Source organism: Rhinopithecus bieti, unplaced genomic scaffold (assembly GCF_001698545.2).
Source record: "Rhinopithecus bieti isolate Rb0 unplaced genomic scaffold, ASM169854v2 scaffold_20892, whole genome shotgun sequence".
Classification (NCBI taxonomy): Eukaryota; Metazoa; Chordata; class Mammalia; order Primates; family Cercopithecidae; genus Rhinopithecus; species Rhinopithecus bieti.
Window position 1 is genome coordinate 62,647 of NW_016810602.1, and position 14,119 is coordinate 76,765.

Here is a 14,119-nt window from a genome sequence, read left to right on the forward strand (position 1 = left end):
AAAAAAAAAAAAAAAAAAGAAAGAAAAACAAGATGAGTACATTACAAAAGTATTGTATATGGGGAATATCTTTGTATTTCAGCAATTTTTAATATTTACTTGAATTTTTCACTCTCCCACAAAACACCCACTACTTGGAGTCCTATTGCACAAATGTCAATCTATTGTTGGGTTTTCTTATTCCATAATAAGAAATTCATATATTTACATTAAAACACTACCTTGTTCCATCTTTATGACTTCCAATTAATGGTGCTATGCTTTAGTTCCCAGTATTACAAAGGCAGAATAAATTTTTAAATAGTACTGGAAAAAACGGTCATATGAATGAGTGAGTATATGAATCCCGAAAACTAAAGAGGTTGCCCCTTCACCACCACTTTCCTATTCCAAAAAGACTAGAATCATTGAAGGTATTTGATGTAAAAAATGAGTACCTTTGAAATAGTTCATCTCCTACATCCTCATAAGCCAACTTGATGAAATCTTACTGATTCTAAAAGCCTCCATTTAGAAACCATCACCTAACGCCCTTCCGTGGTCTCCAAAATAATCTTCCCTCTGAATATCCATTACATCTGGGTGGCACTACCCTTACGCTACTTATCTCAAACTACCTTAAATTTAGTTATTTGAGCAAAACACCTTTAACCCTTTTAGATGGAAATAGCTCCTAAGGGCAAACGACATGTCTGGATATCAGTTACACTACTTCAGTGTTGTCCTCAAACACTCATTGACTGTGTAACACTGTGCAAGGAACTTAACCTCTTTATCGTATAGTATGTGTTATAATACCTACCTCACAGGATTGCTGTGACCAATAAATGGACACATATTAAATACACAGAAATACATTCAATCCTCATCCACAGATTCCACATTTGTGAATTTGCCTACTCAATAAAATTTATGTGTAATCCAACATCAATATTCGTAGCACTCTGGCAATAATTTGTGGAAATGTGCAGAGGGGGAGAATTTTGAGTCACCTGATTTGCATCTTGTCAGCTGAAACTGAACAAAGTAATGCTCTGCTTTGTTTCTGCTCCCATACTATAAAGGAGTATTCTTTTCACAGTCTATTAAGTGCAACAATGTTCTCATTTTTGTGCTTTTTGTTGATGATGTGGCTATTTAGAATGCCCAAGTGCTGTCTAGTGTTCCTAAGCACAAGATGCCTGTGATAGGCCTTAGGGAGAAAATATGTGTGTTACAAAAGCTTCCTTCAGGCATGAGTCATACTGCTGTGGGACATGAGTCCAATATTAATGAATCAACAATATATATATTAAATAAGGTATCTTTAAATAGAAACACACATTTTAGTGATGTATTGATACATGGACAAAAATATTGTGACCGGAGGCTTATAGGAACCTAACATTGTAATTCCAGTAAGAGCTAATTTATTATTCACTGCTACTTCACAGAACAAATCTACTTCAAGTAGTGAGAAGCAACTGTACTTAGAGTACTGACAAATACATAGTAAGCTAAGGAACTATTAACTACCATCACAATTGTATTGTTAATAGCACATGGTAGGTACTTGAACATCTGTTAAAACAGTGCCTGAATAAAATAAAAATAAGGACTAGATTTTAAAAAGGAAGAAAATTTCCAAATTATTTTTATATGACAGTTATATAACATTGGCCCCAAAACTTCACAAAACTGCACAGTAGACTGCACAAATAAAACACACTAAAGAATAACAATGCAAAAACTTTAAATGAGATAATATGCAAAAGAATCCAAAACACTAAAAAAATTTAAGAGGGGTACATTCCAGAAGTTCAAAGGTTTTTAATGTTACAAATGCATTAATAAAATCCATTATATTAACGGAAGATTATATGTTTATTTTCATAACTGCTGAAAACTCAAGTGACATAAGTCAACATCATTCATAATTACCAAAATAAAAATTTTAAAGTTTACATAGAAATTAAGAGGTATTTGTTAGCCTGAATATATATAGATACAGATATAAAGATATACACATGTGTCTGTACTTGCCCAATTAGCCAGCAACTTACTTAACTGGAAATGTTAGATACTTTCTCATTAAAATAAGGAATAAGACAAGGATGTCCACTATCTCTTCTATTATTTAATATCTTTTGGTGTTATTAAACAACACAATTAGAGAAGAGAAAACATTAGAGGCCAAAATGGAAGAAAAGGAGGAAAGCAATCTTTATTTGCAAACAATATAATTTTCTATCAGGAAGACAAAACAAAACAACCAATAAAACCCTAAAATAATTCACAAGAGAATTATAAGCAATATGTAAAATAAATAAGCAGACAAATTAATGTTTTCTCCTCCAACCACCCAAAAAAACCTACTTAGTTAAAGTAATTAAGAAGACTCTATGACTATAATGAAAAGTAAAATAAAATACCTAGGCCTGTATCTAGAAAAAAAAAAAAAGCAAAAAACAAAATGTAAAATCAGAGAACAGAGGCAAAAGGATAATAAAAGAAGAAGATATACAAAAAAGAAGAAGATATACGAAAAAGGGTAAGACCAAAGTGGTGAATAAAATCCATCAAAATCTTTATCTTAAACTGGAAAGAGGATAAATTTGGGATTCACGTTTTCTCTCCAAAATGTGTATTTCCTACTCTTAACCATGGAAAAGCTTAAAACAATAAAACGGTAGTAATGAACACTCCTACCAGATTATGCTCCATTAATACTATTTTTTAATAAAAAGTTTCTTTCAAGTATGAAAAAAATGCATAAAATTTGTCTAAGATATATTATTACTGAAAGTAAAAAAATTCCCAAGGATACGTTATTACTGAAAGTAAAGAAATTATCAAAGATCCATGACTCAAAAGCCTCTTAAGCACAATGTATTAAAAAATTGTACTAACGGCCTTCCCTCCCAAACTACAGCCTTCCCTCCCAAACTATCCCAGTGTTTAGCTAAAGACTGCATCAACTGCAAGGCTTAATTAAATGGCTACTGAATTTCTTTCCACTTCTTTTTTTTCTTTTCTTTTCTTTTTTTTTTTTTTTTTTTTTTTTGAGACGGGATCTTGCTCTGCTCGCCCAGGCCTGGAGTTGCATGGCCACTGATCTCGCGCTCACTGCCCAACCTCCGCCCTTCCCAGCGTTCAAGCAATTCTCCTGCCTCAGCCTCGCTTTAGTAGCCTGGTGATTATATGCATGCCACCACACGCCTGGTAATTTTTGCCCATTTTAGTAGCATATGGGGTGTTCACCATGGTGGTCAGGGGCTAGGTCTCAAACTTGCCTGACCTCTGCTTGACAGCTTCGCCGCCTCCCAAAGTGCTGGCGATTGCCAGGTGGCAGGCCAGCCTACGCCTGCCTCTTTCTACTCTCTTTATTTTGCTTTTCCGTTTTAAGGATAAAAGTGGAGGGCGAAAAGCAAGCACTTTGGTTAACGAGCACACATCTGAAGCTAAGACCAGTGGAAGTTCACCAACTATATAACCATGGGGCAAAGTTAACTAATGCCTTCCTCAGAGGTCTCAGTACTTTATTTTAACTGACTGATTAAATTATAACTCTTATATTATATATAAATACATTATATTATATATATTAAATACGTATTTATAATATACAAATATAAAAGATGCTTTGGTATCTGTAGAATGGCTAAATCAAGCTATTTAACATATGCATTGCCTCACATACTTATCATTTCTTCTGGTAAGAACACTTAAAATCTACTGTCTTAGCAATTTTCAAATATGAAACATACTGTTATTAACTGCAGTCACCATGATTTTCAATAGTCTTTGAACTTATTCCTCCACTTTAAATAAATTTTTCTGTCTTTTAACCAACATCTCCCTAATTCCGCCCACACCCTAGCCTCTGATAATCAACACTTTACTGTTTCTACGAGGTCAACATTTTTGCACTACACATGTAATAAGTAAGATCATGAGTATTTGTCTTTCTGTGCCTTACTTATTTTCACTTAACATAATGTCCTACAGGTTGATCCATGATGTTGAGAACGACAGGATTTCCTTCTTTTGTTAAGGCTGAATGATATTTCACTGTGTATATATAACATGTTTTCTTCATCCATTCACCCATTAATGGACACTTAGATTGATTCCACATCTTGGCTATTGGAAATAATGCCACAATGAACATGGAAGTGATGGCAGTAGCAGGCCATCTGGAACGGACACTGCCATGATGCCAGCTGCAGTGTGGGAGGTAAGACTGGAGCTTGTGGACTCCACAAAGCTGCAGGAGCCAGGAAGAGGTAGAAGCCCTGCCCACTTCCAAGTTGAAGGGGCAGGAGCCCTGCCCTCCTGGGTGCAGTTGCAGCCACCCAGCCACAGCTGAAGACCCAGGCATTTCTGCACTCTCAGGGGCCTGTGAAGACACTCCTGCAGTATCGGAAGAGTCTGCTCCCGCTGCCTGGCCTCTCTCTCCCCACTCCTGGCACCCGCTCCAATTTTGGAGCAATGTTGTGGCCAAGCCTGTCACGACATAGCTGGGTATGCACAGACTTGGGGCAGTGCTGACAAGCCAGCCCCCAAGCTGCCTCAGCCCCCTCCGAACTGTGTTTTTAAGTTTTGGTCTGCATTTTAGACTAACCCTACTTGCTCCTGTGAACCAACCAGTGATTTCTGACTGCAGCTCAGAGAGACAAAAGGGACGGGTAATGTAAACATCTGGATCAATATTCCAATTTTGAGCATGTCAGCAGCCTCATGGTTTTTGAGCTGTCCTTACCCCTTTGTTTCGTTTTGATCCATGTCTTCTAATAACCCGGTTTGTCTCTTCTCACCTTTGGGCCATCAAACTTCAAATGGTCATGCAAATGGAAACTTGGCTGATGGCTCCCTTTTACTAGGGACCCTTAGATAGGGCCTCTAAGAAGATATAACTGCCATTTTCCCCATAAACAATGCTCCCTGTCAGCATGAAGCAGTTAAGAGCAGTCATTGTCCCTATCCTAATGGCAGAGACATACCTCTTCAGAAAAGGGATTGATGGCAGTGGCAGCCTGTCTGGAGCAGTGTCAATCAATCCCTGGCATCATCAATGATGCCAGATGCAGTAGGGCAGGCACAGCTGGGGCTGTGCACTCCACCGAGCTGACAAGAACCAGGAATAGGTGGAAGCCCCCAGCCCATTCCAAGCTAAAGAGGTGGGAGCCCCGCCCCCCAGGCGCAGTTGTAGCCGTGGAACCGTGGCTGCAGACCCAGGCATCTCTGTACTCTTGCGGACCCAGGAAGCCCTGCTGACCCACAAGCTTGGAAGTGACTGCTCCCGCTGCCTAGCCTCTCCCCACTCCAAGCACCTGCTCCGATTTTGGAGCAAAGTTGTGGCCAAGCTCAGGCACTGTCATGAATCAGCCAAGTGTGAACATGCTCAGGGCAGCTATGACACACCAGCCCCTTCATGCCTTGGCACCCTCCAGACTTTGGGTACCAATGAGCATGGGAGACAGGCTGACAGGGGGCTAAGGGTGGTTTGACACGGGCCTGCAGGCCACATTCAGCACAAAAAACCTGGGCACCATGGGCACCGTGGATGGCAGGTTAATGACAGCAGGAGGCAGACAGGCCTAGATGGAAAGGGGCAGGTAGCTAGTAAAACCTCATCTTCAGGTCAGACACAGCCTGAGGCCTGGGGGCCGGACTGCTAGTGCTATGGACTGGAGGGAGAACTTCTGGTGATTTTTTTGGGCCTGCCCATGGCTTTCCATGGACCAATCAGCATGTACTTCTTCCCCTCTGAAGCCCATAGAAACCCTGGACTCAGCCAAACTCAAGCAGACGACAGGACAACCTGCCTGCAGAAAAGAGCTACCCACTGTGGGTCTCCTCTCTCCTAAGAGCTGAGCAGATGATGGGACAACCTGCCTGTGGAGAGGAGCTACCCACTATGGGTCTCCTCTCTGCTGAGAGCTGAACACTTGTCGGGATGCCCTGCCTGCAGAGAGGAGTTACCCACTGTGGGTCTCCTTTAAGCTGTTCTGTCACTCATTAAAGGATCTCTTCACCTTGTTCACCCTCCACTTGTCCACATAACTCATTCTTTCTGGGCACAGGACAAGAACTCGGGACCTGCTGAATGGCACGACTGAAAGAGCAGTAACACAAACAGGGCTGAAACACGCCCCTTTCTTGCCACGTTGCAGGTGACAAGAAGCAGAGAAGAGCTGTAGCACTTCAGGGAGCCCAAACTTAAGAGCTCCCCAAGCTACAGCTGTGACACCCTCAATGGGGCTCTGCAGTTCCTGAAATCTCCAAGCTTCCAGGCACCAGTGCTTACCCCAGTGGCAGCCGTGGAAGCTGCTCGTGGTATGCCTCATTGAGCCGCAGTCTTGCACGGTGCCAGCACCTGTGCCGGCACCTAGAGGTGTCCACCACACCACAACTAGTGTGCTTGGCTGTGCACAGTGGCTGGATCACATGCTAACTCACACACCCCTCACCACTCCGTACCTGGCTCGCCCTTGACAGGTATAGGATACAGGCTGTTAGCGCAAGCAGAGTGTATAATGTCAGGCAGAGTGGGCAGAACAAGCCAAGCAGGCCCAAGTAAAATTCGGGCAAAGGCAATACCAGCCACAGAGGTTCCCGGCTAGAAAAGTGACACTCCAAGGATGCTGTGACAGAAGTACAGGTATCTCTTTGACACAGATATGATTTCCTTTGGACATACACCAAATAGTAAGTAAAACTGTTGGATGACATGATAGTTCTACTTTTAATTTTTGAGATACCTCCATACTGTTTTCGATTATGGCTGTAATACTAACTTACAACCCAACCAACAGTCTTCAAGGGTTCTCTTTTCTCCACAACCTTGCAAATACTCGTCTTCGGTCTTTGTTTTTTTTTTTTTTTTTTTTAAAGAGACGGAGTCTCATTCTGTCGCCCAGGCAGGAATGCAGTGGCGCAATCTCGGCTCACTGCAAGCTCCGCCTCCCAGGTTCATGCCATTCTCCTGCCTCGGCCTCCCAAGTAGCTGGGACTACAGGCACCTGCCACCACGCCCAGTTAATTTTTTTGTATTTTTAGTGGAGACGGGGTTTCACCGTATTAGCCAGGATGGTCTCAATCTCCTGACCTTGTGATTTGCCCGCCTCAGCCTCCCAAAGTGCTGGGATTACAGGCATGAGCCACCGCGCCCAACCAGTCTTTTTTAAAGTAGCCATTCTAACAGCTATAAGATAGTATCTCATTAGAGTTATAATCTCCTTTTTCCTGATTAGTAATGTTCATCACTTTTCATAAACCTGTTGGCCAATTATATGTCATGTTTTCAAAATGTTTATATAGGTCCTTTGCACATTTTTATATCAGATTGTTTTCTTACTTTCAGTTCCTCATATATTCTGGATATTAATCCCTTATCAAATATATGGTCTCATGTATTTCCTCCTATTCCACAGGTTTTCTCTTCATTCTGTTTCCTTTGCTGTGCAGAAGCTTTTTAGATTGATGTCATCCCATTTGTCTATTTGTACTTTTGTGGTCTGTGCTTTGGGGGTTATAACCAAAGTATGTGTGATCATACCAATGACAGAGAGCTTTTCTCCTATGATTTATTTACTACTTTTACAGTTTTAGGTCTTACATTTAAGTATTTAATCCATTTTGAGATGATTTTTATATATGATGTGAGGTGGGAGTCTAATATTCTTCTGCAAGTGAATATATAGTTTCCCCATGACCGTTTATTGATGAGACCTCCCTTCCCCCATTGTGTGATCTTGGCATTTTCATCAACAATCAATTGACCATAGATATGTGGATTTTTTTTCTGGCTTTTCCATTCTATCCTGTAGATCTGAGTGTCTGCTTTTATGCCAGCACCATGCTGATTTGATTAACACAGCTTTGTAGATTTTCAAATCAGGTACTATGAGGCCTTCAGCTTTGACCTTTTTACTCAACATTGTTCTAGCTATTTTGAAGTGTTTGTGATTTCATTAGAATTTTAGGATTTTTTTTTCTTCAATTTCTGGGGAATATGTCACTGGAGTTTTTGATGAGGTTTGCATAGAATCTGTAGATAACTTTGGGCAGTAGAGACACTTTAATAATGTTAATCCTTTCAATTCATGAACATGAGATATCTTTCCCTTTATTTTATCTTCCTAAATTTCTTACATACATGGTTTACAGTTTTCTGCTTACAGAGTTTTTACCTCTTTGGGTAAATTTATACCTAATCATTTTTGTAGCTACTGTAAATAGGATTGTGTTCTTAATTTCCTTTTGAGGTAATTTGTTGTTATTGTATAGAAATGCTACTAACAATTATATGTTGATTTTGTAATCTACAACTTTATGGAATTTATTAATCAATTCTTCCAGGTTTTTGGTGGAGCCTTTAAGCTTTTCTATATATAAGGTTATGTCATCTATATGGAAAAACAATTTAACTTCTTCCTTTCCTATTAGAATCCTTTTTATTTATTTGACTTGCCGAACTGTTCTGGTTAGTACTTTCAGTACTGTGTTGAACAAAAGTGGTAAGCGTGAGTGCCCATGTCTTGTTCCTCATCTTAGGAAAAAGGCCTTCAACTTTTCAGTGCTGTGTATAATATTCACTATGGGCTTGTGGTATATTGTCTTTACTATGTTTAGAGGTAAATCTTTGATATTCCACGGTGTATAAGTGCCAAATTTTCTTTATCCACTCTATCATTGATGGGCATTTGGGTTGATTCCAAGTCTTTGCTATTGTGAATACTGCTGCAATAAACATATGTGTGCATGTGTCTTTATAGTAGAATGATTTATAATCCTTTGGGTATATACCCAGTAATGGGATTGCTGGGTTAAGTGGTATTTCTGGTTCTAGATCCTTGAGGAATCGCCAGTGTCTTCCATAATGGTTGAACTAATTTACACTCTGATCAACAGTGTAAAAGCGATCCTATTTCTCCACATCCACTAAAGCATCTGTAGTTTTCTGACTGTTTAATGATAGCCATTTTAACTGGCATGAGATGGTATCACATTGTGGTTTTGATTTGCATTTCTCTAGTGACGAATGATGATGAGCTGATGAGCTTCTTTTCATATGTTTGTTGGCCACATAAATGTCTTCTTTTGGGAAATATCTGTTCCTATCCTTTGCTCACTTCTTGATGGGTATTTGTTGTTGTTGTTGTTGTTGTATATTTGTTTAAGTTCCTTCTAGATTCTGGATATTTGCCTTTTGTCAGATGGATGGATTGTAAAAATTTTCTCCCGTTCTGTAGGCTGCCTGTTCACTCTGATGGTAGTTACTTTTGCTGTGCAGAAATTCTTTAGTTTAATTAGATCCCATTTATCAATTTTGGTTTTTGTTGCCATTGCTTTTGGTGTTTTAGGCATGAAGTCTTTGCTCATGCCTATGTCCTCCATGGTATTGCCTAGGTTTTCTTCTAGGGTTTTTATGGTTTCAGGTCTTAGGTTTAAGTCTTTAATCTATCTTGAGTTAATTTTTGTATAAGGTGTAAGGAAGGAGTCTAGTTTCACTTTTATGCATATGGCTAGCCAGTTTTCCCAACACCACTTATTAAATAGGGAATCCTTTCCCCATTGCTTTTGTCATGTTCGCCAAAGATAAGATGGCTGTAGATGTGTGGCGATACTTGTGAGGACTCCATTCTGTCCCACTGGCCTATATATCTGTTTTTGTATCACTAACATGCCATTTTGGTCACTGTAGCCTTTGTGATACAGTTTGAATTCAGGTAGCGTGATGCCTCCAGCTTTCTTCTTTTTTGCTTAGGATTGTCTTGGCTATACAGCCTCTATTTTGGTTCCATAAGAAATTTAAAGTAGTTTTTTCTAATTCTGTGAAGAAAGTGAATGGTAGCTTGATTGGGATAGCACTGAATCTACAAATTACTTTGGGCAGTATGCTCATTTTCATGGTATTGATTCTTCCTATCCATGAGCATGGAATGTTTTTCCATTTCCTTGTGTCCTCTCTTATTTCCACTTGAGCAGTGGTTTGTAGTTCTACTTGAAGAGTTCCTTCACATCCCTTGTTATAAGTTGTATTCTTAGTATTTTATTCTCTTTATAGCAATTGTGAATGGGAGTTCACTCAAGATTTCACTCTCTGTTTCTCTATTACTGATGTATAGAAATTTGTGTGATTTTTGCACATTGATTTTGTATCCTGAGAGTTTGCTGACATTGCTTATCAGCTTAAGGAGATTTTGGGCTGAGACGAGGGGGTTTTCAAAATGCACAATCACATTATCTGCAAAGAGAGACAATCTGACGTCCTCTTTTCCTATTTGAATACCCTTTATTTCCTTCTCTTGTCTGATTGCCCTGGCCAGAACTTCCAATACTATGTTGAATAGGATGAGAGAGGGCATCCTTGTCTTGTGACAGTTTTCAAAGGGAATGCTTCCAACTTTTGCCCATGGAGGCATGGGGACCCACTTGAAGAGGCAGTCTGTCCCTTAGCAGAGCTCGAGTGCTGTGCTCGAGGATCTGCTGCTCTCTTCAGAGCTGGCAGGCAGGAACGTTTAAGTCTGCTGAAGCTGCGCCCAGAGCTGCCCCTTCCCCCAGGTACTTTGTCCCAAGGAGATGGGAGTTTTGTCTATAAGCCCCTGACTGGGACTGCTGTCAGGCAGTTCTTTATAGTAATGTGAGAATGGACTAATAGAATCTTCTATACTTAATATTCTAGATTTTGTCAAATGCCTCTTCTGCATCTATTGAGATAGCCATATTTGTGTCCTTCTTTTTGTTAATGTAGTGCATGACCTCTACTGATGTGTATGAGTTGAACCAACCTTGCATCCCAGAAATAAATCCAACTTGATCATGATAACAGATCCTTATAATGTGTTACTGATTTTAATTTGCTAGTATTTTATTGAGAATGTCTGCATCTATGTTCATCAGGAATACTGGCCTGTAATGTCTTCTTATAATGTACTTGCTTGTCTATGGTATCAGGGTAATACAGGCCTCTTAAAATGAGTTTGAAAGTTTTATCTACTCCTCAATTTTTTTGGAAGAATTTCAGAAGGACTGGTATTACTTCTTCTTTAAATGCTTGTAAAGTTCAGATGTGAAACCATCAAGTCCTGAATTTTTTCAGATAAGAGCTATTTTTTATTATTAACTTAATCTCCTTACTGGTTATTGTTATGTTAAGCTTTTCTATTTTTTCATGATTCAGTCTTGGTAGGTTGTACATTTCAGGATCTTACCCATGTCTTTTAGATTATCTAATTTGTTTGTATATACTTTTTCACAGTAGTCTCTTGTCATCTGTATTTCTGTGGTATCTCCTGTACTGCCCACTCTTTCATTTTCGATTTCATATATTTCAGTCTTGTGTCATTTTTCTTAAAGTTTGTCAACTGTTTATCTTTTGAAAAAAATCAATTGTTTTGTGCATCCTTTCTACTGTTTTACAGTCTCTATTTCATTTATTTCTGTCCTGACCTTTATTTTTTTCTTTGCTACTGTAAACTAGGGATTTATATTGTTCTTTTTTCTAGTCATTTGAGGTACAGCATTAGACTGTTTTAGTGGATTTTTCTTATTTTTGATCTGTGTGTTTATTGCTATAAACTTCTCCTAGAAATGCTTTTGTTGCATCCCGTAAGTTTTGTTATGTAGTATTTTCATCTGTCTCAAGATATTTTTAATTTCCCTTTAATTTCCCATTTCAGTTTTACTCTTGGTTGTTTAGGGTCATGTAAATTTGTGCAAATTTCTAAATGTTGCAATATTTCTTCTGTTATGAATTCTATTTTCATACCATTGTGACTGGAGATGATATCTGGAATAATTTCAATCTTCTTAAATTTGTTAAGATGTTCTGGTCTGACATATGCTCTATCCTGCAGAATTTTCCCAAAGTGCTCGAGAAAAATGTGGATTCTGCTACTGTTGGATAGAAGGCTGAAATGCTCTATGTATATTTGTTACATTTGGTCTAAGATGTAGTTAAAGTTCTATATCATTTTCTGTCTGGATGATCTGTTCATTATTTAAAGAGGAATACTAAAGTCTTTACTACTACTATATTGTAGTCCATCTCATTCTTCAGATTTATTAATATTTACTTTACATATGTAGGTACTCTGATGTTGGGTGCAGATATATTTACAATTGTTATATCTTCTTCATAAATTGATACTTTTACATTATATAATGACCTTTTCTTTGTCTCTTTTTATAATTTTTATTTAAATTCTATTTCATCTGATACAAGTACAGCTACTCCTGCTTTCCTTTGGTTTCCATCAGCATGGATTATCTATTTCCATCCTGTCATATTCAATCTGTATGTGCCCTTAAAGGTGAGAGTGATTCTCTTGTAGGCAGAACATACTTGGGTCTTGTTTTCTGATTGATTCAGTCACCCTCTATCTTATCTTTGAAAAATTTAATCTATTAGCATTCAAGGTAATTTTTTATAGGTAATGATTTACTATTGCTATTTTGTTCATTGTTTTCCAATTGTTTTGTAATTCTTTCTTCCTTTCTTGATGTCTTCCTTTACGGTTAGATGATTTTCTCTAGTGCTATGCTGTGATTCCTACTTTTTATCTTAAGTGTATCTAGCATAGATTTTTTCCTTTATAGTGACCAAGAGGTTTACATGAAACATCTTACAGTTGGACTATTTTAAGCTGATAATAACTTTGGTTTGATTGCATAAAGTAACTCCACACTGTTATTCCATCCCCCAACAATATTTTATGATGTCATGTAGTAATTTACATCCTTTTTTTTTATATACATCTTCACCTTCCCACTGTTGAGTATGATGTTAATTGTGGGCCTATCATAGACAACATAGACAACCTTTATTGTGTTCAGGTACATTCCTCTATACCTAACTTGCTGAGGGTTTTTATCATAAAAAATGTTAAAGTTTCTCTAATGCTTTTTCTGCATTTATTGAGATAATCACATGGTTTTTGTAATTTCTTCTATTAATGTATGACATTTATCAACTTGTAAATGTTGAACCACAGACATAAATGCATCCTAGGAATAAATCCTGCTTGATCATGGTGTATGATGTTTTTCACATACTGGTTTGCTAGTATTTTGTTGACAATTTCTGCATCTGTCTTCATCAACAATATTGGCCTGCTTTTTTTGTTTTTTTTTTTTTTTTTTCTTGTAATGTCTTTAACTTTGGTATCATGGTAATAATGGCCTCTTAAAATGAGTTTGGACATTTTCTCTCATAAATTTTCAATTTTTTGAGACAGCTTGAAAAACACTGGTGTTTATTCTTTAAATATTTGATAGAATTCACTTGTAAAGGCATCAGGTCCTGGGTTGCTTTTTGGGTGGTTTATGATTGTTGATTCAACCTCCTTACTTATTATTAGTTTATACAGATTTTCAACTTCTTCATGACTCAGTCTTGGTAAGATGTATGTTTCCAGGAATTTAGGTTATCTAATTTGTTGGCATATTATTGCTCTAGTTGTCTCTTATGATCCTTCATATTCCAGTGATATAAGATGTAATGTCTCCTCTTTCATTTCTGATTTTATTTCTTTAACTCTTCACTATTTTTTCAGTCTAGACAAAGGTTTGTCAATTTTATTTTTTTAAAAAAACAACTCTTAGTTTTGTTGATCTCTTCTATTGGTTTTATAATTTCTATTTCATTTATTTCTGCTCTGATTTTTAATATTTCATCCATTCAACTAACTTTGCGCTTACTCTGTTATTTTTCTAGTTCCTTGAAGTGTAACACTAGATGGTTTGAGATTTTTCTTGTTTTATGTGTAGGCATCTACCGCTATAAACTTCTCTCTTATGGTTTGCTGCATCCGATACAAAATAATATGTTCAGTGTCCACTTTCATTAGTCTCAAGGTATTGTTTTATTGTCCTTTTAATTTCTTCTTTGACCCACTGATTATTGAGAAGCATGTTTAATTTCTATATATTTGTAATTTTTTTGAAATTCTTTCTATTAATGATTTCTAATTTCATACCATTGTGGTTAAAAAAGATACTTGATATCATTTAAATACTCTTAAATGTATTACGATTTGTTTTCTAGACCAACATATGGTATACCCTGGAGAAAGTTTAGCATATGCTTAAGAAGGATGTGTGTTCCAGTGTTGCTGGATGAACTATTCTGATA